This window comes from Ambystoma mexicanum, chromosome 6p, assembly GCF_040938575.1.
Source record: "Ambystoma mexicanum isolate Mex_15411 chromosome 6p, UKY_AmexF1_1, whole genome shotgun sequence".
In the NCBI taxonomy this organism is placed as follows: domain Eukaryota; kingdom Metazoa; phylum Chordata; class Amphibia; order Caudata; family Ambystomatidae; genus Ambystoma; species Ambystoma mexicanum.
Window position 1 is genome coordinate 644,438,382 of NC_090935.1, and position 27,496 is coordinate 644,465,877.

At 44.4% G+C, this 27,496-nt stretch overlaps 1 protein-coding gene across 2 annotated transcripts in view; it reads right to left on the bottom strand.

The window, feature by feature from the left end:
- TMEM171 (transmembrane protein 171) overlaps positions 1-27,496 on the bottom strand; it is a 183,863-nt gene that overhangs the window by 7,845 nt on the left and 148,522 nt on the right. The gene's annotated exons all lie outside the window — the stretch shown is intronic.

Consider the following 27,496-nt stretch of genomic DNA (forward strand, 5'->3'; position numbering starts at 1 on the left):
TAAAAAGGCCATGCTTTTCAGCTAATGTACATATCCACAATGCATTGCTCAGTGACTGGGAACTGGAGGTTAACTTGCATGGATGGCAACTAGATGGCGCTGTGGCATGTGTGGCCCTCCCAGCAGCTGAAATGGTGTATTCCATTCTCACAGTTCAGCTTGAGGGGTTCCTTTAATGCATTTCTTTAAAATTCCACCATAACAAGTATGGTATTTTGTAGACCGAGCTAATGAGAGAGACTCTACAACAGCACATCCAGTACAATGTCCTACATTTTAACACTCATGGTCCCCCCTCCCCCAACTACTTATCAGTATGAAGCTTTCGGAGCACTTTCATTAGCCAACTTGACTGGAAGTGTGTCATCATACAGCTTCATTATGAATAACAAATAGGTTTCCATAACAACCATCATACAACAGATAAGACAAAGCACTTCTAAAATATAAGCATGATTTACAGTCATTACATCTCACCATATTAAAAATAGCTCACTACTTTGCTCGGTTGCCATCAGCTCGGGGCAAACCTCTATGCACGCCGATTGGAGGTGCCTGGATCTGTATCCAAATATAATCACTAAACAGGCCGACTACTGAATTGCAGTGCATGTTCCCCAACTAAGGGCATGAAAGGCATGGATTCAGGTAACTTTTGTATTGGGATTCAAGACTTCGGTTTCAAGGTTCAAAAACTCGAATCACGTGCAATTAATACATTTCTCAGCAAGTAAAGAGGGGCAGGGGGTGGGAATTCCTTTAAACCAGTACAGCATTGAACAGCAGCTGTCTTTGTTGGATTAGGGAAGTCTCCAGGTTGCGGAAGTGGATTGCTTTCATGGGATTAGCCCCACTGAGGCTCTATTCCATGCGCTCCTTAACTCCCAAGTAAATGAATCCTAGAAACCCATACCGTTTAGAGTCCCTACATTAGATGGCAATCCATCTACACATTCATTTGACCGTCTAAATTGAATTAAGCCGCAAGGAGAACGCCAGAGGAAAATGCCTGCACCTCTTTGCAGCTCTTCGCTGCTCATCTGCCATAACGCTATGCCGCTTCAAAAGGTAAGGAGACTGGCTGCTACCAACTCCATCCAAACCCAGGCCTTGCCGCTATTACACTCAGACTAGGTTCCCGCACTCATGAGGCCACCACCAACTCCCAGACCCTCCCAACGAGCACCCACAATGCACGGCAATGCTCTTGTATTCAGATTCCTATTCACTGTGACAGCAAGACCAGAACTATCAGCCCCATTAAAAACCCCACTGCACAGAATGCTACCTCCACTATATCTGCCAACGGAGCACAATCTTCTACCGCCAATTGTACTGCTATTGTGCCAAATGTGATTTTACCTGTGTCTGACACCACTGAAAATGAGCCCCCAATGCAAAACCTGTAATGCAACAACCTGACACCCCCAACTGTGCTGCATATGTGCCAAATACGACTCTGCCCACTACCTCGCCCACTCCTTCTATGCCCCCCCCCTCCAGCCACCACAGAACCGCATATCAAATGCGCCATGGTCAACTCCAGGTCCATTAACGCCCACGCCCTAGACATCCACAACCTCATAACCACCCACGACCTTGATCTGCTCATGACCACCAAAACCTGTTTACATGAAGCCTCAGGTCCTGCGCTCTCTCTTGCACTGCCCCCTGGCTACTCCATCACCAGACAAGATCGCCCATCTAAAGGTGGAGGTGTAGCATCTATTGCCAAAGACCACCTCTCCATCAGAAAGATAGAGAAATCCATGAACAACAGTGACTATCTCCAAGTCAAAATCAACCTTTCTCCCCACTGTACTATTGCTATTCATCTTGTCTGTCGCCCACCAGGCACCACAGGAGACTTCCAAACCTCTCTCACCCACCTCCTCTCTGACAACCTCAAAAAACCTTCGAAATCCATTCTCTTTTGGGGACGTCAACCTAGGCCTCTTTGACACCAAGGACCCAGCAGCCAAATCTCTTAACTCAGCCCTCAAGACACTAGGCTACAAGAACAACATCTCTGGCCCCACCCACACCCTGGGCAGGACATTCGACTTGAATGCCCAGCATAACTGCCCACTCATCATCACTGGCAACACTCCCACCCCATGGCCTGACCACCACATCACATTTAGCCTCCCCACCCCCAGCTCCTCCAACCCCTCACCCCAACCCCTGCCACCAGCCCTCGCAAGAAGCTCCCGCCAACTCACCAAGGCCCAGCCTTCAGACCACCTTTCTCCTCTGACCCAGAAATCCTTGCATCAGCCCATGATGTTGCCATCAAAGCAGCGGTCAACTCGATAGCCCCACTCAAACCCCGTGAATCCAAACCCACTACCCATTCTAATACCTGGTTCACCCCGGACCTAAAACGGGCTGCACTCTCACAGTGGCAAACCTCCCATTCTGACAAAGAAACTGAACTTCAAAGCCTGCTCCAACAAATACAAGAAGGCAATCGCCCAAGCATAGGCCAATTCCTTTGCATCTAGGATCTCAGAAGCCATATCGAATGCAAAAGAACTCTTCACCATCTTCAGGCAGCTAGAGACTCCAATACTCGCCCCCAGAACTTCCCCAAAGATTTAGCCTGGTGCAATGAAATCCAAACGGCTATGCAAACCAAACTGAGCTCTCTCCACGTCAAAATACTAGCTACTAAACAAGCGCTGCCCAATACTCACACCCCCCCATCCTTAGATCACCCCAAACCCTTCTCTTTCAAAGCCATACAGGAACAAGACATCAACCTAATGAGGAACATCAAACCTAACTGCAAAGGGGATGCCTGCAAAGCCACCATCATTAAGGACTGTACCGAAACCCTAGCACCATTTCTGACCACCTTTGTCAATGCCTCCTTTGCTACAGGGAAAGTCCCCTCCTCCCTCAAGGAAGCCTTGGTCTATCCGCTCTTAAAAAATAAAACTACCCTCAATCCTACCTCCCCTAACAATTACAGACCCATTACCACTGTCCCATTCCTCCTCAAAATATTGGACAAAGCAGCTTACCTGTAGGTTAAGGACTTCATTGAAGACAATAAACTCCTAGGACTCCGCCAATCTGGCTTCCGCCCTAGACACGGGACTGTGACCACCCTACTTGATCTAAAAAACCAGATGGACAATGCCAGAGACCTGGATAAACCAGCACTTCTCCTACTCTTTAACCTCTCCGCTGCATTCGATCTTGTAGATCACAATGTCCTCTGTCACCACCTCTCTTCCACTGCTAAGTTTTCCCCTGATGCAACAGCCTGGATCACCTCCTTCCTACAAGACAGAACTATGCAAGTATTCTCTGACTTGGCCTCTGCCTCGCCCACCATCATGCTTTGTCGTGTGCCCCAAGGCTCCTGCCTCTCCCCCACGCTCTACAACACCTTTACACACCCCCTCTTCCTCATCCTCGACGCTATGGGTATCTCCTACACCAACTACGCTGACGATAACCAGATCCTACTCACCCTTACCAGCAACTAGGACACAGACTCCTCAACCCTCAATAACATCTACAACACCATCCAAGCATGGATGGCACACAATGGACTATGCCTCAATTTGGACAAGACCAAACTCCTCCTGGTAGGTTCCCCCCGATACATTAAAAAATCTCGACTCCCAATTCAGTCACTTCACCATTGACTCCAATTGACCGATACCAGTTTCAGACTCAGTCAAAACTCTTGGAGTCTATTTGGACTCTAACCTATCCATGAACAGGCAAATCAGTGCAATAGCCTCCTCCGCTGCCTATCATGCTAAACTAATCAACGCAGCCAGGCCCTTTTTCTTCAAAGTGAACTGAACCAACATAGCCAGAGCCATCACTGGCTATAGGCTAGACTACTGCAACATACTCCTTCTAGGGACTTCCGCTAAAAACCTGGAGAGGCTCCAAGTCATACAGAACAATGCCCTCTGTGCAGCCCAAAGCGTCTCCAAGAGAGAACACATCTTGGAGGCCAGGAAATCAGCTCAAAGCTCTGACACTGACCCAAAAGTGCATCCATCACACCGCTCCGGCCTACCTCTCACAAAGGATCCACCCCGCCACCTCTACAAGACCAACTAGATCACCTTATACCAACATGCTCTGTGTGCCCCTAGTAAAAAGAACCAGAGCAGGTGGCTCCAGCTTCCCATATCTCGCACCCACTGTTAGGGAGAATTCTCCAAATGTGGTAATTTCTCTTAACTTTTGAGACCCCCGGCAACTTTCCTAGGATTTTATTTTTTACCTGGAAAGAGTGTGAACCTTTTTTTTCCCCACTCATGTATTTTGATGTGTGTTTTACTTTTGTGTTCTTTGGATATAGTGTTTTAAACAAACTCCATGGCATCATCTTTTTCTGTGCGTCACACAGCACTTTCAGTGCAGTGGCACAGGGGTGTCTTTCAGACTCCCCAAGGTTTAAGTACCTTCTCTGGGACCGACTATTGTCTCCAAAGAGCATGTAAAGTTTACTAGTCTCTTTAAATTTACTGACCCAGCACACCCTATCTTCCTATAGAGTGTTGCAGGGGTCGCTTAGCTTCCCCTGAGTCAAAACACTTGGGTAACAGTAAAATGTTACCATTTCCTACTTTAAATGGCTGTTGGCAGTGGTTTAGATCAGCTACCGTGATTTTTCCCGACCGCTAGCAACGGCAGCTAAAAATCGGGTCAGCTATGTTTTTCAATATGGCGCCCAAGACCTATCTGTAAAAATAGACTCTGGTCATCTTTTTTCGCCATTTCTTTTAGGAAAGGTCCTTCTTGTGTTTGTCTCTGCGTGCCAAACCAAGTTTGGTCCCTTTGTTCATTGGCCTTTGGTGGGCTTCAGTGCTGAAGCCCTCCTCTGGCGCCTGAGTGTCTGGGGTGGACAGGATGGGAGGGAGGTGCCCGAAACTCCCTGTGCTTAGTCTCCTAGGAGACCTGAATGCACTCTGGCGTGATTGGCCAGCTGGCTGTCTGGCAAGGACAGCCACCCTGCTCTGAGAGTGACAGCCAGGCTGGTATGAATGGGGGAAAACTGTTTAAAAGCAGATCTCTGGGACTTGGAAAGCAGAGTCGACCACTGGAACGAATGAACCAAAGAGGAGAGGAAGGATGAGGACTGCTGCAACTCCTGGACGACCGGTGAAGCCCTGCTGCAGGTCCGAATTGCCTGAGACTCCGACGAAAGAGAAGCCCTTCAAGGTCAACTTCTTCCCTTGAGTTTGGTGGGAACAACCAACTCGCAAGCCACCTGGACACTGTCCTATTCTAGTCGAATTTTCCTCAGAGTGCTGTTGAAAACCAGATAGCCAGAGGGAAGGAAACCAGCTTGTGGACTTTAAGGCACTCACACCTTAAACCGACGTCTTGCTACAGCTTTTGGCCTCTTCCCTGGGCAGTGCAGGAACCTCCCGACGTCCTCCTTGTCCCCATGACTGAAGCTCAGGAACAGCGAGATCTGCTCGAACTGCCAGGAACAACTGCCTCAGCTACAGCTTTCTTCATTGACAAGGTACTGTGTAAACGCTGTCCGGAAATCTTTTCGGCCATCGAGAATTGCGTAAAACTTTCCTCAACTACGAAGGCTCGTCCTTCCCTTAACATTCGTCAAACTTTTCGCCTAGCCAAATCCTTAAAAAATCTGTGGAAAAGACTTTGAACCACTGACTTTGGCCCAGGCCTATTGAGAAGAATTGCTGGTTGTATTTAACTGAAACCCTTTGCCTATGCATGTATTTGGGCTGTCTATTTTTATAACCTTGTCTTTTCCCTCCTTTAGTAAGTATCTGAAGTGCCATTTTGCTCCCACTTCATTTTGGAGCTAAACTTGTTCATTTACTTACCGGTTAGATTTTTGTGGTTTATTAGTGTGTGATAATGAGCTGCTTATGCTAGAGTAATGTTTTCTAAATGAATGAGTAAATAAATGTATATTCTTTTACTAAGAAACCTTGAGTAAGTGTCTATTTGAATCACTGTATTGGTTGGTCCTTTGTGTAACTTGTTCTACTGCTCACACAAACTCTTTAGATAAGTCTGGCTGCTCAGCCATCGCTACCACTTTACTGTGAAGTACAGGCTTGTACCAAAGGTGAAATTGTGCTTATACGTGTAGTCCTAATTGCCTGCAGTGTTCCCAAAGGGTACTGCAGGTGATTCTGCCTAACACCCACACATTGGAATGCCCTACCTCCCACGCTCCAAGGTGAGGCTTCTCTCATCTCCTTCCATAAAGCTATGAAAACTAATCTCTTTACATAAGGTCCCATCTATCAGCTATGAATGACTAGCCCCCGACCCATTGCATAAAACTGTACTAATGTATTCATGTACTGATTTGTAAATGTGTCCTACAACTGTTACCACCTCTGTAACTAAGCTCTTGCAAGTAACAGCGCCTCAATGCCCATCGGCTGCTTGTGCGCTATATAAATGTAATCAATAAATAAATAAAATAGAAGAGTCTAACATCCATTTATCTCCTGGAGTCTAGCAGTGTCCCAAATGCACCCAGTAATGGCAACGCATAATCATCTGTATCACCAAAGCTCGTAATTTATAAATGAACACATCGGTAATTACCTAATACTAAGTGATGAGAAGAGATGTGCTTCCATTCATGAGCTCAGCTATTACCCATTTTGAGTAATACTCTGGACTCCCAATATTTAAGATTTCCCGCTGCTGAATACTAACCAATGTTAATTTTTACAAAATATAACCTTAATTCAGCAAGTGTGCATCTACCCGAGAAAGGGGTAATGGCGATTATATTTTGGAAGATGATTTGAAATAAAACATTAAATTAACTAGGTATATGTTAGTTATCAAATGCAACTGAAATCCTAAACGTCAAAATTTCAAAATAACAGGTTTCCAGTTCTTGTAATTTCTAATTTGGTCTTGAAGGGCCAAGTCCGTGAAATATCAAGCGTTACTAGCAGAATCAAAGCGGGAGTGTTCAGGGAGTATATCAACTTTAAAAATGGAGGACTAAACAAAAAGTATTTTATGAATTTCATACCCAAGAAATTGACAAAATTGGAAAAAATACAAATGGTAATTGGACTTCAGGCATTCGATTCAAATCCCTCATTGCTTAATAGCAAGAGAACATACAGCACTCCGCAAAGGCTGTAGTATAATTTTAACGATGCTAAGAAAGCCACAATATGCTCTAAATGGAAGAATGAGGAAAATCACTTGCATACGATTATGGGATACCCTCGACTCAGCCAATGGTGGAGGGAAATGAATAAACACATTCTATGAACACCAATGGATCCTGGGCGGTAAATTAGGTTGTCTTGCAGAATCTCTGTCACCCAATAACTTTCCCACAGCAGCTCTGGTTTCTAAGAAAAATTGCCACACAAGGAAATAGTGGGAAAGAATCATGGCCTTCGAACAAGCAATGAATCGGAATAGGAATTAGGTCTATAATCATAGATATGACATATCTGTAGGGTGTAGCTGAAGCGATATACATGACATTTAAATACTAGAATGGCTACTGTACAGATGAGATCTAGAAATGGTTTATGATCAGTAGAACATGCAAAGCTAAACATAATTAAACTAGGAAGAGGCATCCACAGATCATTCTTTAGTAGGATGAGAGAGATTAGGGAGAGAGACTGAATCAGACTACATAAAATCCAGGGCTCTTAGCTTCCTTTCGTTTACTCGTGCCTGCACGGCGCAGACACACTGGCGGGCCAAAGCATGGTTAGCAGCAGCAGCACCAAAAGATATTCTGCAGTAGAGACCCTGCATGACAACATCTTTGCCCGTTGCCATGTCAATCAAATGGTGTGCTTTTCGCCCCTTTCCAGTCTCTCACCTCTCAGTAGCATTGTTTTTCGGTGGCACCAAACTGTAGGCATAATTTGCAAAAGGGTACCCTATATTTCGAATGATCACCCTAAAAAACTATAAAAGATTCCCCTGGCATAAAGATAGTGTGAACATTGCCTCCATCCTACATGATCGAGCAATCATTGATCAGAGGACAAACAAAATAATATGTACTCTTTTACAAACGCGTGTGGCCTTGCAGGGCACCCATACCACCATGTGATGTGTGTGCTCACACAAGGAAAACCTCAAGGAAAACCTTGTCACCACGTACAGACACAATCGCTTCATTTTCAGAGAAGAGTTTGCTGAATTAATGAGGAAGATACACCTGAGGCAGTTTTTTGCTGATAAAGAGGAAATCAAAAGAGAAGACAGTGGACTCCATAGAAAATCGGACTTCACTCCACCAATGAAGCTACAAACCGCAGAGGCTAAGGTTTTTGAAAGAAGGGTCCTGCAAGAGATTAGGAAACTAGAAGAAAAGGAAGGTGAGAAATCCTTCCAGAATACGACCAAAGAAGAAAAACTAGCCTTGACCCAACTATTTGAAAATGAATCAATAGTTATTCAAGGTTATTTTTGTTTGTATATATGTGGCTGCATAGTCCGGTAAAATAGGCCTAAAAGTGTTCATGCAAAGGTGGAGGTTGCAGGATAGTACACGTGTGCACCCAAAGCATGCGATTGGTTCAGCAGCATGGGCTCATCCAAAGTCTAAGGAATTGGTATTCTCATCGGGTGGTAGGAAGAGTGCGCGAGAGGCGAGCATGCGCATCATTGTTCCTTGGCAAGTGGGCTGCCAGAAACGATGCAGCCACTTATGATGATGTCAAAAAGACGTGCATGCATGAACATGGTTCGGGCAGAAACTGAGAACGAAATGAATTGTGTTAGCACCGGCCCAATTGGGCCCCTTCAGATAGGGAGCTGTAGGTTAGGGGTTAAGTAAAGAAGGATTTAAAAGAAAGAACGGAGACTAACACACTGGAGTGTTAACAAAGTCTTCTTTAATTTCAATGTTTTATGTGCTTAAAGGATAGTTCCGGGACTTTTTTTTTATTGTCCCTACGGGTCGGCCATGTGTTTGTAAGCATAAATCGGTAGATCGTAGGAAACTTTCCTATGGACCTTACCCGACTTTTCGCCCATTATCGCACTCGAAATCAGCCTCCATTTTGTGATAATCCTATCATTCCGCCGCATCGACCTGGCTCACCTGCCTTTGCGGCACTAAATCAAATCCCCCGCCCCTGAGCCTGACATCAGCAGACGCGTACTGCCCATTTCAAGCACGTCTCGTGTCAACAATCGCTGCGCCTCAGCTATTGACGTGTTGCCATGGAAATGGCAGGACGCCTCTTTCCCCAATAAGTATAAACAGACCGTTTCACAACACACAGCAGCAGATTTTCGATTCCATTCCTCTCTCTGTGTTACTTTGAGTATTCTGTGACTCGTTTCAGTGCTCTGGTCAGCTACCTTCGCCGCTTGTAGCCCGTGTGAACACCTGTACCATCTCTGTAAATTATTTTACTATCTTTACCGCACAATGGCCACAATAATGCCGTATATGTACGAGCCCGAGTACACCGAGGAAGAACTACTGGAAAGTCAAGCACGCGAAAACGATGGGGATTCGGACGGCAGTTGGGAGGACCAGTCAACGGATGAAGAGCCTGGACCATGTCGCATGGACGGCGTCTCCACCTGGTGCACGTGCAATCGGTGCGAGCTAATGCCAACTGAGGAGGAGAACTGCTGCTGCCGTGAAAATTCCGGGTGCTTGGCCTACATTTCGGAAAGCGAGCAAAGTCTGCAGGAAGGCGAGCAAAGTCCGCAATGCATCACCGAGCTGCCAGAGTTCAGGGAAGCCTGCCTCTCACGGACCGTGTTGAGGATGATGATGGTGCTTATGCACGAACTTCGCGGCACTGTTCGTCCGCGTAATCCGAGTAACGAGTAAGTATACTCTGTTTGTGATGTCAGTGATGCCACCACTATTTCATGGTCGTCTCCCACATATAAAATTACATTTACATATCATTCGAACGCATGTAAATTTGTTCCATATAGTGCATTTTCTAGATATAATTTTTTTCTAAGAAAAATGACATGTGTTACCTGAATCGACATTGATAAGAAAGTTTGGTCAGTTTAATACAGTTTGCATCTTTTTTTTTCACAGGTGGTACAGGCTGGTGGCCTATCGTTGCTTCACTTGGTGGCTTCACGGGAGGCTCGGACACCGCGTTCGGAGAGTAATACCTGCCTGTGCGGTACTTGCCATTAGACAACATTTCCCCAGTGACAGTGGACAATACCGCGGATTTTCCCTCGATGTGCTGCAACCTCAACTTTACAATGTGTAATGTTTATTATTTATGTTTAATTAAAATCTAAAATAAAGCCCAACATATATTTTAACAATGGTTGTTTTGATTTTTTAAATGAATCTAGTGTATATTCTCCTGGGAGGGTGAGGTATTTATAAACTCACCCCCCTGCATTCCATGTAGTAGATCCTGCAGCCATCCTCTTACATTCAGTTAGATGGCCTCTCCTTGGTGAGGCCCTGCGGCAAACTGGTCTTGTCTGCACGACCACCGCCCCGATCCACCCCCCGCCCTATCAAAGGCAGTTCGCACCGGGGTACTTGTGCTGGCAAGTGGAGCTGTCAGGGAGCGATAAAGGCCAAGAGGTGCCAAAGACCATGTACACTTCAAAGTGGTCTATAGAGCATGGGTTGTTGTTCCCATGTCTACCTACAGACCCCGTGTCTCCTGCCAAGCATCCCCCCTCACGCTGGACGGCCCCCTGCAATCCACATAAGTGTGTCTCCATTCACGAGTCTTCCTGTGTCTTGTCTGCACGACCACCGCCCCGATCCACCCCCCGCCCTATCAAAGGCAGTTCGCACCGGGGTACTTGTGCTGGCAAGTGGAGCTGTCAGGGAGCGATAAAGGCCAAGAGGTGCCAAAGACCATGTACACTTCAAAGTGGTCTATAGAGCATGGGTTGTTGTTCCCATGTCTACCTACAGACCCCGTGTCTCCTGCCAAGCATCCCCCCTCACGCTGGACGGCCCCCTGCAGACCGCATAATGCCACGACATATACACGTCATTCATTCACAAACACACCCCTGTTTCGAATTCTTTATAACCCACTTCATATTTCTAATGAGAACTTCTTTGCGCTTTGCTAGTCAACCCGTGAAGGTGCTGGTTATCTGCTCTTCGTCTCTGTGAACTTCCGTGACCACTTTGAGCAAACTCGTCAGTTTGCAACCTGTGAACTGCTCCCTGTTCTACGACAAGAAACTACTCTGATCCCTGCATCTAACTGTTTGTTCGTCAAGGTAAGTCCATGTACCATAATCATTTTGCGTCCAATTTTTTAATTTATATCTATTTGCTAGTAGTCATCAAATTGCATCCATGTTTTCTTTTCGTTCACGACAGTACATGCAAGGAACTAGTCACATGTTCTGAGTTTAGTCAAATTACTTTTTCTATTTTTTGAAAGTTATTGAAATACTTATCCGCATGTGAATAACGTGTATAGTTCCAAGAACCAAAACGGACCTTGCATTGAACCTTTTATGTGTCATTTAATGTTTTAACACATTGGTATTCATAGAGAATTGTTGATCTTTACTTTTCAGAACTTTCCATAATGCCTGCCTGTTCCATTGGCGGTTGCCCTTCGAAGACCCATAACAAATCTGAAGGTACTATAATGCATGTTTTCCCTAAGACAATAGATCAGATAAGAGAATGGGTCCGATATTGCGGATATCCAGCCTCTGAGATAGAAAGTAGAGTCCTAGAAGTCTTTGCGGACAAGAGGGGTGATCGATACCGCATCTGCAGCAGGCACTTTAGCCCAGACATGTACTCCACATCATTGCTAATAAGGACGAAAACACCGCGAGCGAGGCGAAAATTGCTCTCAACCGCTATTCCCACTCTATTCGTCCACATCCCTCCACTGGTGAGTCAAGTTTACGTATTTATCTCTCGGCATTGCGGTAGTGTGTAGCATTAGCTAACAATAATTTCCCCATTTATGTATCCACTCAATATGAAGGCTGAAGATTCTCCATCCGTGTCGTTATTGCAGTCATCAGCCACTTCAAGCGCCTATCGGGTAATCTTACTTAGCTATTCTGACACTGACTTGTTTTAGGCATGTAAATCAATAGTTTTAATTGATCGTGTAATTATTTTACCTAATGGTACACCACAGTACTCGTCCTCTAGTCTTTGTTTTCAGTTATAATTATTGTTATCCAAAATAATGCAAGTACTGTCTTTCAGGGAGATGCTGAGGAGTCCAACGCATTGACGACAACCGTAGATGTCACTCAGATGCTCGAGGTACGTTTCCGGACAGTTCCATCGATGGAGATCATCAGATCTTGCATTCTTGTAGCGTGATTGTTACACACAATGTTTCTTTCGTTTTTAGCCATTGGTATGTCCTTCTGTCGTCGCCCTCCTATGTGTCTTCTTTTTTCAATATTGTGTTCATTACTAATGAAAGTCCTATGTTTCAGGGAGTCGATGGAGCATTAGTCCAAGAGGAAGGGGGAGCATGCAGTTACGGGTCGGCGCAACAGCTTGCAGAAGTGTGCACCGCAGTTACAGCGTCCCTTGATGTTCTTATGCATTTCGAGGTATGGATACTGACAGATCAATCATACGAGATCAAATGACGTGATTACATCCGCTATACTTCCTTCTTTATTAACGCAAGTACTATGTTTCAGGGAGCTGACGGAGCTTCTTCAACAAGAACATCACCCCTAGTAGTTGATGCAGATCTCTGGGTGGTGACACTTCCAACGATGGAGCAAATCGAATCATATTTAGATATCCATTATTTATTTTAGACAACTGATCATTTGTGCAGGTCTATTTAGATGAGCCGTTGACGCCTGCAGAAAGTTTATGTTCTTTTAAACAAAATACAAAACCATACTAATGCAATTACTGTGTTTCAGGGAGTTGCTGAAGCCTCATCTTCAATAATATCATCAATGGAAGTCTATGCGGAGCCCGAGGTATGGATCTTGACAGTTCAATCTAACTAGATCAACAATGCGTGAACTATTGTCGTTTGAATGTTCTACACAATGCGTTCATTCGTGTTTTGCTATTGAGATGTACGTATGGGTATTGGTCCCCAAGTACATTTTGTGTTTTCAATATTATTATACATACTAATGAAAGTTCTATGTTTCAGCGAGTCGATGGAGCCTCAGTGAGTGATGGATGTGCTTATCATGAAAGTATAGTCGTTGCAGCGCGAGAGGAAGTGGAGACATGCACACACGAGTCGGAGCAACAGCGTCCAGATGTTGAAGTTCGAGGAAAGAAAGTTTCAAAGAAAAGAAAGCAAAAGAAGGTTAGTGTCCTGTTCACTATATTATGTTGTCTTTCACTGTCAATAGTTCAATACTGTAAGTTGTGTTTAAACTGAACATCCCTTTTCTAATCTGTCCTCTAGTTGCGAGTGGGTGTAAGAACTAGATCTACACAGACAGTGAAGCGAACGAGAGATGTTGCTTGTCAAACCTTTTGGCAGGGACTTGAGACTGGAGATGCATCGTGCCAATGGGAAGAATATGAAGTGATTGACAACGGAGCTATACCACCACCAGCCATTGATAGTGAATGTCCTCCTGGTAGTTTGGATGCAGTCGTAGATCAATTCACAGAATCCACACCCGCAAAAAATAAGAGCACGCGAAAGTTGAAGACATTGTTTTTTTCTCCCATCTCCGGACAAGGAACAGATGTTGCAATGGAAGAGAATGAAGTGGACGACAATGAAACACCATCAATATCACTCAGCATAGCGGAAGACGATATCAGAGATTGTACCTTTCATGCGAGTGACATGTCCTCAACGTTACAGGCCGAACCAGCTGGGATGCAGAGTGACAGTATAAGGAAAGAGGCCAAATTCATTGTATTCGATAGCTGTTTGATGGATATTATTATGATGATGAAATGTGGGCATTGGGTTGGTGGGGAAGTATGTGGGGAGCCATTGATTAATGTGACTCGTGCAATTCGAGGCACTAACCTTAAAATACATGCCACCTGTACACAATATCATCCGTTCGCATGGTCTGCACAACCCATGCTGGGGCAACTGCCAGCAGGCAATCTACTTTGTGCAGCGGCCGCACTTTTTAGTGGTTCAAGTTTTAAAAAGTTACAGTATTTCTTTCAGTTTGTGGGAATCCATTTCATTGCGAAAAGTCAGTTCTACAAATACCAAACCGATTATCTATTTCCAGCCATCAGCGAAGCTTGGAGAATGGAAAAAATGTCAATGGAAAGTACATTCGCGGGCAAACGCTTCAGGCTAGCCGGTGATGGACAATGCGACAGTCCAGGATTTTCAGCCAAGTACTGCACCTACCACTTTCAGGACATGGAAAGTAAGAAAATTGTGAGTTCGGTGGTCGTGCAGGTGTCACAAAGTACATCCTCAGTGGCCATGGAGAAAGTTGGCTTTGTAGCATCATTGCAAGAACTACAATCGCGGGGAATGGTGATCGACCTGATAGCCACGGACAGACACGTTTCAATTGCCAAGACAATGAGAGAACAGTACAAAAATATAAATCACCAATTTGACGTTTGGCATCTTGCAAAATCAATCAATAAAAAATTGTCGGCTGCAGGAAAAAAAAAAGATATGCAGGTATTTCACAGTGGTCCAAGTCAATCAGCAACCATCTTTGGTGGAGCTCAAAAACATGTGAAGGGTCGTTGGAAATTCTACTGGAAAAATGGCGGTCAGTAATGTTGCACTGTAGCAACGTACATCGATGGTCGACAAATGAGCATTTCCACAAATGTGAACATGGCCATTTGTCCACAGAGGAGGCACGGAAGAAGAAGTGGTTGATTCCTTCATCACCCACTCACAAGGCCATTGAAAAGATTGTATTTGATAAAACTATAACAAGAGATTTGAGGGGACTCACGGAATTCTGCCACACAGGAGATTTGGAGGTGTTCAACAATATGTGCCTAAAGTACAGGCCCAAAAGATTGCATTTTGGCATGGAAGGCATGATAAATCGGACTCTTCTAGCGGTCTTGGCACATAACCATAATGTTGGCCGTCAACAAAGTAGGACGACCGGAACTTTAGGGACGCTTCGCTACAATAAGGCCTTCACTAAAAGAAGTAAACAATGGGTGATCAAACCAGTGTTTGAGGATATGCAATATGAGTTTATTGAGAGACTTATCGTAGATGTCCTCGATAGGCACATACATGGAGTGGTGAACGAACCTATGCAGGGGACAACTGCATTGCCACCCAACATTGCCTCTGTTCCATGTCCACCTAAAGCAGAGCTCATTGAGAAATACACATCACGGTTTAAATGATTGTAATTCGATTGTCTGTTCTCTCGAGTCTCCTCATGTTGCAGGCCCATTGCAATTAAACCAAACAGTAATATAAATCATTTTTACAAAAATTATAGAATGTTTCCGTATTACAAACACATGGCCGACCCATAGGGACAATAAAAAAAAAGGCACGCAGACAAGATGCCCTTACACTAACTGGAGCTAACTAGAAATGTGTGCTCGCTCAAAGTGAAGGTCAGCTGCTTTGATGTTTTGCTCGGGTGGCGGAACGGCCCACGACCCAATATAAGGTTCTATTGTGATTTGACCTTGACAGGCCGGGACCATCCTGAAAGACTAAGAAAAGATAATGAATAAAATTTCAGAAACGAAACGATGAGCCACGTTCATTAGAAGAAGTAACGTCGGCAAAGAAGGAGTGGTGTTTCGGGTCTGCCCTACACAGAGACACAATGGAAAATGCAAATATAATGTAAGTAACTTTTGATGAGTTTATACCGCAATTTCATTACTATACAGTGGCTTTAAAGACGGGTTCAGTTGTACTTGTTCGTTCTATGTGGCATAGTGTTTTCTACCGCGCACTATCTGGAGGAGAAACATCTGCTTTTACTGAAGCACCTCAAAACCTTCCTCTTTGCTTCTGCTTTCTCTCTCCCTCTCCCCTGCTACAACTGGTCCACTGTCTGCGACCTCGGTCCTGGGCCCTTCCACTCTCCACCTGCACTGCCTCCCTGTCAACCCCTGCACTGGGGGACTGTCTCAGTATCCTACAGCCCCCCCTTCCCAGCACTTGTTCTGCACTTACCTTGCACTTGCCACCAGCTGGCCCTATTTATTTATTATTTTATGCTACTTACCTTGTACTCCACTCCCCCCCCCCTCCATGCCTCGCCACGCCTTTAAACACTTGTGTACACCCAGTAGCGCTGTCCTCGCTATGAAATGAATAATTTTAATAAGGATCTGATGGTGAGACTAATTTCATTTTTTATGTTTTTAGGTACATCATTCACTACTGTCTGTGTCACGAGTACCAGACACCGGCGGACGGCTTCTACAGCCGCCAGTTGCTTCTCCGCGTGAACAACGTTACCACCCTGACCATTTTATGGGACGATCGCCAAGTACAAGTATGCCCTTACGCGGTACTAACGGTTAGATGCAACATACCTACCGTTGTGGTGGCCTAGTGCCTCGTTGTTGGAACAGCCATGCGATTATCAGTGCGACAGAAGAGCTTATTTTTATCGTAAACCAACACCCTGTGTACTGCACACGAACATCGCTTCCCTCAAGACGAACTAATTTGGATCGAGAGCAAAGAAAAATGCAAATCGCTGAATATTCTCTAAACATTTGATGTCCAATAAACGTACTTTGCCAAATGTACAATCTTGCCGTTTGCTTTTAAACCACGGTTTCACATTCCGAATTGTGGTGCTGTATTGTGAGATGCTCTAAGACCCTGTGTACAGCAAAGGACCATCGCGTTCCTCAATACGAACTTTTTGGAACATGAGCAAATAAAAATGCAAATCGCTGAATATTCTCTAAACATTTGATGTCAAATAAATGTACTTTACCACATTTACAATCTTGCGGTTTGATTTCAAAGTACAGTTTCATATTCCGAATTGTGGTGCGCTGTATTGTGAGCTGATCTGTGTTGATTTCCGGGGTCTGTGTGGAGTCGCGTAGAAGACGCCTGGGCGCGTTTGCCTACGCAGCTCAGTCACGTCACGGATAGAGGCGGGGAATATGAATGTTTTGATAAAGTCTGTTTCAGGGGCGGGGGATTTGATTTAGTGCCGCAAAGGCAGGTGAGCCAGGTCGATGCGGCGGAATGATAGGATTATCACAAAATGGAGGCTGATTTCGAGTGCGATAATGGGCGAAAAGTCGGGTAAGGTCCATAGGAAAGTTTCCTACGATCTACCGATTTATGCTTACAAACACATGGCCGACCCGTAGGGACAATAAAAAAAAAGTCCCGGAACTATCCTTTAACATGCGCTTACCTGAAAGTACCAAGTTGCCCACCATGGGGGACAAATGGAACACTGATACAATACACAAATAGGCAGGTCTCCCTTGCCAAGAAGAGTGGACTGGACTTGGGAGATTCCAAAGTGAAAAGGAAGACAGAAGTGACAGTTGGAAGAAGGACGACAGAGATAAAGACAGACGAGGCAAAGAGAAAGAAAAGCAGAAGAGAAAAAAGATCTAGCACTCCCTGTCTTGAGGGCCCCGCCGCCCCCCAGGGCATCATGAGAATGGCTGGCCGGGCTGTGTAAGCCAGCTGCAGGCCGGCGCGATCCAAAGCCCCAGGCCACGTTTGAGGTGTGGCCTGGGTGAAGTAATGCCCCCGCCTGAGGCCCGCATGTGTGGGTCTATCCAGAGAAACGAGCAATGGCCCACCCAGGGGTCCATCCAGACGGATTGGGAAGGAGAGAAAGCCTGGGACATGTAGTGGGGGCTTCCCGATTAAGTGCCCCAACCTGAAGCCGCATAAGTGGGTATCACCGAACCAGGGCGTGGCCAGAGAGGAAACGGTCCACCGAGGGAAGATGAAAGTCCCAGGCTGCATCGCGCACGGTAGCCCGGGTGAAAATGATGGTGAGGCCTGTGTAGAAAGTGCTCCGGCCCCGGAGCCAGATGGGGCAGGTGGTGAAGATGTAATACCCCAACGAAACCAGCAGTGTTTTTGTCAGGCAGCCAGCAAAGACGGGTGGCCTGTGAGTTCCATGCCCCAGCCCGGGGCCACACAGGGAGGGCTGCGCAAAGTGGGGCTTACTTGAAATGCGGCCGGTGTATCCGGCGGGGGTCCCGTGCGAGGTGCATCGGTTCCTCAAAGGCTCCGCCCAGGTACGCAAAGACTAGGCGGAGCTCAGAGATGCTGCCTGCTTGCCGCCAAAGAAGAAAGTGATTGGCACAGCGCCATGGAGGAAATAGAAGAGGGACTGCCAAAGCCCTTACCGTAGCACCAAGGAGGAAAATGCCAGGGCTCCAAAATCCCCTATCCTTCTACACCACCACGGAGGAAACCACTGGTTTACACATAACATGGGCTGCACTGGAGGGCAGTTCTTTTTTCCCATGCCAACCACCAGCAGCAGAGCGGGGGGAATGTACAAAGTGGAAAAGGACCAGAACAGGTATGAAGAAACATGACATTAAGGTACTGCGAATTTGGGACATCTTACGTTTAAGGTACCTGAAAAACTGGAAATGTGTACTCAAGGCAGACTGCATCTGCTCAAGCAATTTAAAAGGAATCGAGTGTCAAAAGTATTCAATGAAAGGGGAATTATTGGTTGATGGGAGGGGATCCCAGGGGATGTGTCGTTAGGAACTTGGCTAAAATTAACATGGAGATGGGTTTGTTTTGGAAGGGCATCTACTATCTGTGACAATAAATCATGAATGGGGCATCGGAATGGGGGCACGTATTGGAAGGAAGAACGTCTACCGATGTAATGGTTTCATGATTTTTATAGAATAGCCTGAAAAGTAATTACAAAACTCCCCTTCAGGGTACTGTGCCTTATTTAAGATCTGGAACTCAGGATTGTGGCACATCTCCTGTATTAGCACCTTTAAAATCACAGGTTTCTCAGCGCCTCACCAGAACAGCTGGTCTGAGACAGTGGGGTGGTTCCAATGCACGCCATTACTTGCCCGGGGGAAATGTAAAGCATGCTCTCTCGCGCCAGGACGAATGCAACCAAGGGCTACGGTGGCACTGATGTAATTCGGATGCAAACATCATAAATGCATTATATAAGAGATGCTGATTTCAAAAGGGACGGCACAATAGCGATGAAGGCAGTCTCCAGGCAGAAGCTCGCTAGTCACTTCTAGCTGCACGTGAAGTGCTGCTGATCCACGTATTCTAGCATTTGACAGAAGAACCACGTGGTTGACAGTCTGTGCAACAGAGACATGCACCTTCCCATTTCCCTCCACCAAGTGGTGTGCGGTGGAAGGACTGGGGCAAAGGGTGTCCATTGGCATGTTTATGAAGTTGGTGGTATTCCCAGGACAGCGCTTTCAAAGACAGTGCGAGCCTTCCAATGCCAAAGGAGGCCCATAGTTATGGCGTCAGCCACCTTTTTCTTTTAGTGTCTAATGCACATGGTGTTCAGGCTGGGGCTACTTTTTATTTTGATTTACTAATCTTGCAGCAGTAATAGGCCACAAGCAGAGCTCAACTGTGTTCGGAATATCCTGAAAGCCAAACGAATCTCGCATACGCATTGCTCCGCAGCACATTGAGAAAAATATGGTTACAATATCACGGTTATATGATGTACATTGCAAGAATGGATCACCAGTGTGTGTTATCAAATTACTGTCAATGTAAGCAGACGACCAACACAACAACCTGAACTATCGTACATCACTCTGGCTAAACTGCAAACAGACAGAGCATCCAGAAGAGGACTTAACCCCAAAGTGCAGACATCCAGTGCCTGCCAAGTGTCTGGCCAGAGACTGGAAACAGCAACTAACCAACATAAATCCAACCAGGAGACAATCGGAGGCTGTACCACATCATGCTTTTACACTTGGACAAGGCTTGCAGTGATTTTCTGGTCAATAGTGCACTTTGAACCACTGCACAGCAACCTACTCGCACAAGTCACCCAGAGCCTTAATATCCCAAAACCATTTTCACCACAGCACTCCACCATCCACTGCGAATCGATAAGCAAGGGACCTCCGTCAACAACTTTAACTGTCTGGCACCCATTCCCGGCCTCAACACCTCACGCCTCCAATGCCTCTCTCCAACACCTTGTTTACACATTGCCACCCTCCAGCAACTTAAGTCTCTAGCGTTCTCCAGCACCATCAACCTCAAGAAAACTAGCAATTTAAGTCTCGAGTACTCTCCTTCAACACCCTAACAGTGCGAGTCTCAACTACCCTCCTCAAACATATCTGCATTCAATGCATTTCAACTCTTTCACAACACATTAAGTCTCAAACACTCTTCCAACATCTGTAAGCCAATAGTACAACATCTTAAGTCTCCAGTACCAGCCGGCACCTCAAACCCAGAGTCGTGCCAGTTGTTATGAATGATTTGAAACCTTCCAGCCATCACCTTTCTGTTTTGCTTATTTGGTAAGTAACCCACAGTTTGTTTTGGTAGATGGGATATAGCGGGCAAGGATGTGTTGCAGGTCACAATAATTACACGTTTTTTTCCATTTTAAAATGTAAACAGCAGCAGCAGCTCAATGACGTCACCCCTAGAAAAGGCCCATAATATTTTCTTTCGTCCTTTATATGTGCTTCCTCCGGTTTCTAAGCACTGGAACTGTACCCATGTTGCACTGCATCTTCTTGTCCCCAAAGCAAGTGCGTTGTCACTGAGCTATCCTTCCAAATATATTTGTTTGCTTGAGGAAGATGGTTTACCTCAAAGGCCGGAGCCAACTTCATGCAAGTTAATTATCTCACCATGCGTCTATCTACAGTGTGCCTGTGATAAGGGTCTGGCTGATCTGGGTCAGGTCACATAGTGCCCAGGCAGGATTGGTGGCAGAAGCTACTGGGGCACACCCCTATCACAGGCCCAGTGGCTCACTGGATGTGCAAAGTAGACAACGGGAAACACGGATGACATTTGCATTCATGCTGAGGTGTCACTGAATACTGAAGGCTGCTCTTACCCATTCCCAGCTAGCTAAACCTTGGCCCCACAACCTTGCTGTTGCTACTGTACTGGGTATGAGCTACACAGACAGCCCAGCCTCTTAACCCAACCATTTTGGCATTCTTCACTAATGGACTGTAAACATGTTGGTGATGGCGGCTTCATGTTTGTTCCTGCATTCCTCTCCAGCTAACGAGATCTAGATTCCCGGAGAAAGAAAAATCGCTGGCACATTTAGCTGCATTTACAACTGCCTTTTTCAGGTGCAACACAGATCAGTCTGACTTGAGCCTTCCCAGGGGCAGTGGGTTGTGGGTACACCGTAGGAGTAGGGCCTGTGGGAATTGAAGTGAACTCACATTCTGCGTTATAGGTGTCTGGTTTGTGTGGGAGAGTGAACACGCGGTAACTCACCAACGAAGGCTAGGACCTGTCTAACGATCCCGAGAAGAGTACGTGAGTGCAGCACTATACACGCGAACACAACGGATGCCTCGGAAACCTGGGAAAAGAATGCCGTAGCGTTCTCTGGCAACCATGGGAGATTAAGCGTGAAATGGATACGCAAGATCAGCTCCAGTAACAGAGGTAAGGCAGCCCATACCCGCTAGATTGTAGCATGTAACAACCCCAATTAATTGTCTCTTAAATATGTTAAATCCATAGGGCACTGTGATCTGGAATTTAGTGGCACCTACAAAAAACATTAATGAACCCCTTGATTGAGGCCAGGATAAGAAGTTCTGACTGGTAGATGCCAGAGGAAGCTTAGATAATCCTCGTTCTGACTAAAGATTATGAACATTGAAAAAGGATACATGTGAAAAGAGGTAATATAGAATTACTGGGGCTTTTTAGCCAAAACCGAATGAAAGCATCATGTTGGGAGTGGACTGATAATACAATACTACTCTTATCTCTCTTTACCATATAGGGGGTGGTCTTTCTTTAAACCAATCCTTGAACAACTAAATAGACAAGAGAAAAAATAACTGCAGGAGTATAATTGACAGCTCTCCGCCACTGGGAATAATACTCCTCCTACAGGTTTTGGAGATAATTTGCTTAACCCTAACGTCTTAAGATCTGCGGCTAGAAGTAAACCATAAAGGTATAGAAAATGTACCCCGCAGGGGGTAGAGTCAATACTGCCAAATACTTGTTAATGTGACAGCGAATTACTAACAAGAATAAAGGGGATGCAATAGAGAAAAAGAGAAAGACGATAGGGACGAGTGTACCCATCGGTAAATGTAATTAAAACATTTATAAAAAATGTATGAATTACACTACATTTAAAGAGTGGTTTATAATAGAGCCCTCTGTATTCCGCAGAAGATCATCCAGAAACTGACCTTTAGCTCTAATCAAAAGGGATGAGAAAGGAGACCTAGAAGACTGGTGAAATCCAAGAATAAAGAACAATTCTGAAAACAAAGATTGCTTTTTTATGTATCTAATATTTTTTTCTTCCCCTGAGGAATTTCCTGTAAAGTAGTGTGAAAGTTGGTAATGAGGAATAAAACATGTCGGGTATGTTTGTTTGAGGAATGAAAGAATGGATGAATGAGGAGCCATCGGTATAAAACAATGGAGATACTAAAAGACGGTACTTAATAACCAGAACTGTGAACAAGTATCCCATGGTGCTATTGAAAAGCTATAACACACTAGATCTAAAATTGCCTTTGGGAGATGTACTGTAAGAAAATGTTTGTCAACATGGGAGGCCTAAATGTTGGTATATGTAATAATTTTACTAAAAGAAATTGAAAAAATAAAAATTGATTGTCCTCACAGATAATGAAATATGTTGTTTGCATATAGGAAATGAAGAAATGGTATATTTGTTTATGAAAATAAATTGGCGATATATATTTTTTTGAAAAAAGGCTCTCTGTAGTAAGTCTAAATATAATTGGGTAATGACATACATCTAGGGTCAGTAGCTGGATGAACAGTGGAAAGCAAGGGACCTTATGCACATCTAATACTATATTGTGGGGTTCCATGTAATAATGTCCCTGCAAAAATATCGCCATGCCAAAAAAAAATAAAAAAATGTAAAAAAAAAAAATTAAACAAAAAAATAAAAAAAATATCGCTGAAAAATGGCCGTTTGTTGTGGGGACATTATTACATGGAACATGCGAGGGACATCCCTGCAACCCCCACTGCCCCTGTCCCCATATATATGGTCACCCAAATAATATCACCACGACTTTTTCCCAGCGATATTATTTACGGCGACCATATATATTGGGATAATATTACCCGATACCTATTGTGGGCGGTTTTTTTTCGAAGAGGGCTGTTGCATATAGGTCCAAGACAAAAATATTAGTCAAAAACCTCTATTTTCTCAAATTTGTGTGTTCCATGTACGGTCGCTAGGCCGTGAGACAAATAGTGAATAAACTATCTCTTTTTCTCATGACATCCTTTGACACTTGGGAGGAGTGCCACACGGCACAGGTGATTCCATGGCTGAAAGATGTAAAAGTTATGACGATGGATACATCACCGAACTCTTGTGCAACTCATCCCTCTTCGGTGGAGTGTTGGGAGATACATCCAACCTCACGAACTGGGATGACTTTACTCAAATTAAAAAAAGATTGATAAGATCAGAACTACATGGAAGTATAATGTTGGAATACTTAAGAAATGGCATTTTGCCACAAGGGTTGGTGGTAAGAAATGAGTGCAGACTTTTTTTAGATAACAAAGAATTCCTCATACAATGGAGCTACATTGGAAACAAGTGTGGAAGGGATTTGGTTATCTTAATCATCAACACGGCGAAACAAACTACAGAAAAAATTCCCATAGATTTACAGAAACTTGAAGAAATTAAAAAAAATAGTTCCTATTGAGCAGTATAAGAAGAGAGTAGATGAACTATTAATGGAAATGAAAATATTTAAGGAAGATCTAACTAAAGAGCGGGTGAGAAGACTGAAAAAGGATATCCAACAATTACCCATGAAAAAGCATTCCCCTACACACAGGAGAACTTCTTCAAAGAACAGAGGGAACAGGGAATCTCCCAAAAAGGTAACAGTGGGAACAGAAGAGTAAGGTTCAGAGGAACGTCATACAGCTCCAGTGAAGACAGTATAGGAGAAAGCAACATGGCAAGACGTGGGAGGAATGCCGAATTCAACACAAGTCGGAGACAATATAAAGGCAGACAAGGTGGCAACAGAAGGAACACCAATAGGGGAAACCCTAACGATCAGCATTTTTTAGGACGGGACAGGATGGAATGGGACCCAGACCAGAGAGTGACACCGAGCATGAAAGCACTCTGGTAAATCTTTCAGACTACACACAGAGTGAAGTAGAAACTAGAACACTAGAAAAAGGCCTAGGATTTGTCACCACGTACAGACACAATCGCTTCATTTTCAGAGAAGAGTTTGCTGAATTAATGAGGAAGATACACCTGAGGCAGTTTTTTGCTGATAAAGAGGAAATCAAAAGAGAAGACAGTGGACTCCATAGAAAATCGGACTTCACTCCACCAATGAAGCTACAAACAGCAGAGGCTAAGGTTTTTGAAAGAAGGGTCCTGCAAGAGATTAGGAAACTAGAAGAAAAGGAAGGTGAGAAATCCTTCCAGAATACGACCAAAGAAGAAAAACTAGCCTTGACCCAACTATTTGAAAATGAATCAATAGTTATTCGAAAAGCGGACAAAGGAGGAGCCACTGTAGTCCTAAACAGAAAAGACTACATTGATTAATGCATGAGACAAATAACGACACAAGCAACTACCAGCTATTGGGCATAAACCCAACAGAAAGACTGGAGAAACTCATAAGTGTAAAAGCTCTAGAAAGGGACTGGATTACCAAAAAAAGAGGTGGATTTCGTACAACAAGAAAAACCCATGATTCCTCAATTTTATGTGCTCCCCAAGATTCCCAAGTCCCTCACAAGACCACCAGGTAGACCAATTGTGTCAGGGTGTGAATCAGTTCTAGAATCGCTCTCAAAATTTGCCGATGCATTCATGCAACCAATGGTAAAACAGATGCAGTCCTTTGTCAAAGATACCACGCAATTAATAAAGGAGGTGGAAGGAAGACCTTTCTACTCGGAAGAAGAAATCCTGATATGCCTTGATGTGGTTGCATTGTATACCAATATACCGCAACAGGCATCCTTAGATGTCCTTGAGGAAAGACTCCTGAGTGAAGCAAGGAACAGCAAGACCCCAAGCTCCATGATGTGTGGTGTGCTGAAGTAGCACTCACAGAGAATGACTTCCATGTCAATGGAAAGTATTACAAGAAAATACAAGGAACAGCAATGGAGTCTACTTTAGCCCCCAGTATAGCAAACCTATACATGGAAGCCTTTGAAAAAAGCGTGATCTACAGCGAGAGTAATCCCTACAAAGACAACATCAAACTATGGAAAAGGTACATAGATGGTGTACTTGTGATATGGAAAGGGGATGGACAAGAAATGTTAAACTTCTTTATATGGCTAAACTTACAAAACCAACATCTGAAGTTTACATTTAACCATAGTAAGGAAGAAATCAACTACTTGACATCACAATAAAGGTCGACAAAAGGAATTATATACTGTATGTGAAACCTTATAGAAAGTCCACAGACCGGAACTCTCTCCTACATTATCAAAGTTTCCATCCAGTTCACATCAGAGACAACTTGCCCTTCGGCCAATTTTTAAGGTTCAAACGTAACAGCACCAACAGAGAAGATTACAAAGAATGAGCCAGAAAACTGAGAAGTAACCTGCACAATCGGGGATACCTAGCAATTTTGACTAAAAAAAGCCATGAAGAGAACAGATAACCAGGAGGCTCTACTGCAATACCAAAAAAAAACTAAAAATAAAAAGGTGGTATAGTGTTTGCCAACACATACAGTAACCTATCGAACAAAATTCAAAAGATTATCTATTGGAACTGGAAGATCCTAGAAACAGGCAGTACTCCAATTAAAAAACCACTGATAGCGTTCTGTAGAAGCAAAACCATCAGAGATCAAGTAATGAGAAATTACATCACAACACAGAGGAAAAAGCAGCCTACATCGACTGAAAACTGGGGTCTCAACACCCTCACAGGCCATTTCCCATGTGGAAGTTGTACCTGTTCTCAACAGACTAAGAAAACATCGCAAATAAACATAGGATTGGACACCAAATGGAAACAATGCAGTATGACAAACTGCAATTCAACTTTTGTTGTTTATGGCATCTGGTGGCCATGCAACAATCTGTATGTTGGAAAAACTGAAAGGAAAATAAAACTAAGAATAACAGAGCATAAGAGCTGTCTCAAGAACCGTGTACATTAAGCATCTCTAGTAGGACACTTTGTGGAAAGAATCCACAGAACGGAAGACCTGAGATGGTCAGTCATCTATAAGCTTAAACAGAGTAATGACATCAATGTGGATCGAAAAAGGCTACGAAAGAAAGAAAAAGAGCGGATTTTCCTGACTAAAAGCGCAGAAACAGGTCTGAATGAAAGATCAGACTGATGCCATCAATGCAGCACCACGAGAAGAAGAAACGTCCGCCCCCAATGGCCAATACATACACGATGCATCTTGAACTGGATGTCATATGCTGGAATGAAATAGCTTGGTGCTACTGCTCGAATTCATCTGCACTCTGCAAATGAACATTTTGGATAAAAGCTATATATGGCAAGTACTCACCTGAATAGCAACTTGAACATGGTTGGGGAAAAAGACGTGCTTCCTGCGTAAAATGGATCCCAGTGGGTAGCGCATAAAGAAAATATCCCAAACAGTAGAGAAAAGGACCTAAAAATGCAGAGAACATACGGAATGACGTCATGACGACTATAAACAAATGCACGATCCATCCAGTAACAGATGTGAGGCGGGACAAATGGACGCTGCAACGCAGGAGGAGGAAAGAGAGCGTAACTAAGGAGACAGACGCCACTGGATGAGAAAACATCTCCGAACTGAAGCGACAAACAAGAGAAAGGGAGAGCGAACACGCAGTAACTCACCAACGAAGACGAGGACCTGTCTAACGACCCCGAGAAGAGTACGCGAGTGCAGCATGATACACGCAAACACAACGGATGCCTAGGAACCCAGGGAAAAGAATGCCGTAGCGTTCTCTGGCAACCACGGGAGATTAAGCGTGAAAAGGATACGCAAGATCAGCTCCAGTAACAGAGGTAAGGCAGCCCATATCCGCTAGCTTTTAGAAATAGCCTATATTGGAAAGATGTAGCATGTAACAACGCTAATTGTCTCTTAAATATGTTAAATCCATAGGGCACTATCGTCTGGAATTTAGTGGCACCTACAAAAACCATTAATGAACCCCTTGATTGAGGCCAGGATAAGAAGTCCTGACTGGTAGACACCAGAGGAAGCTTAGATAATCCTCGTTCTGACTAAAGATTGTGAAAATTGAAAAAGAGGATACATGTGAAAAGAGTTAATATAGAATTACTGGGGCTTTTTAACCAAAACCGAATGAAAGCATCATGTTGGGAGTGGACTGATAATACAATACAACTCTTATCTCTCTTTACCATACAG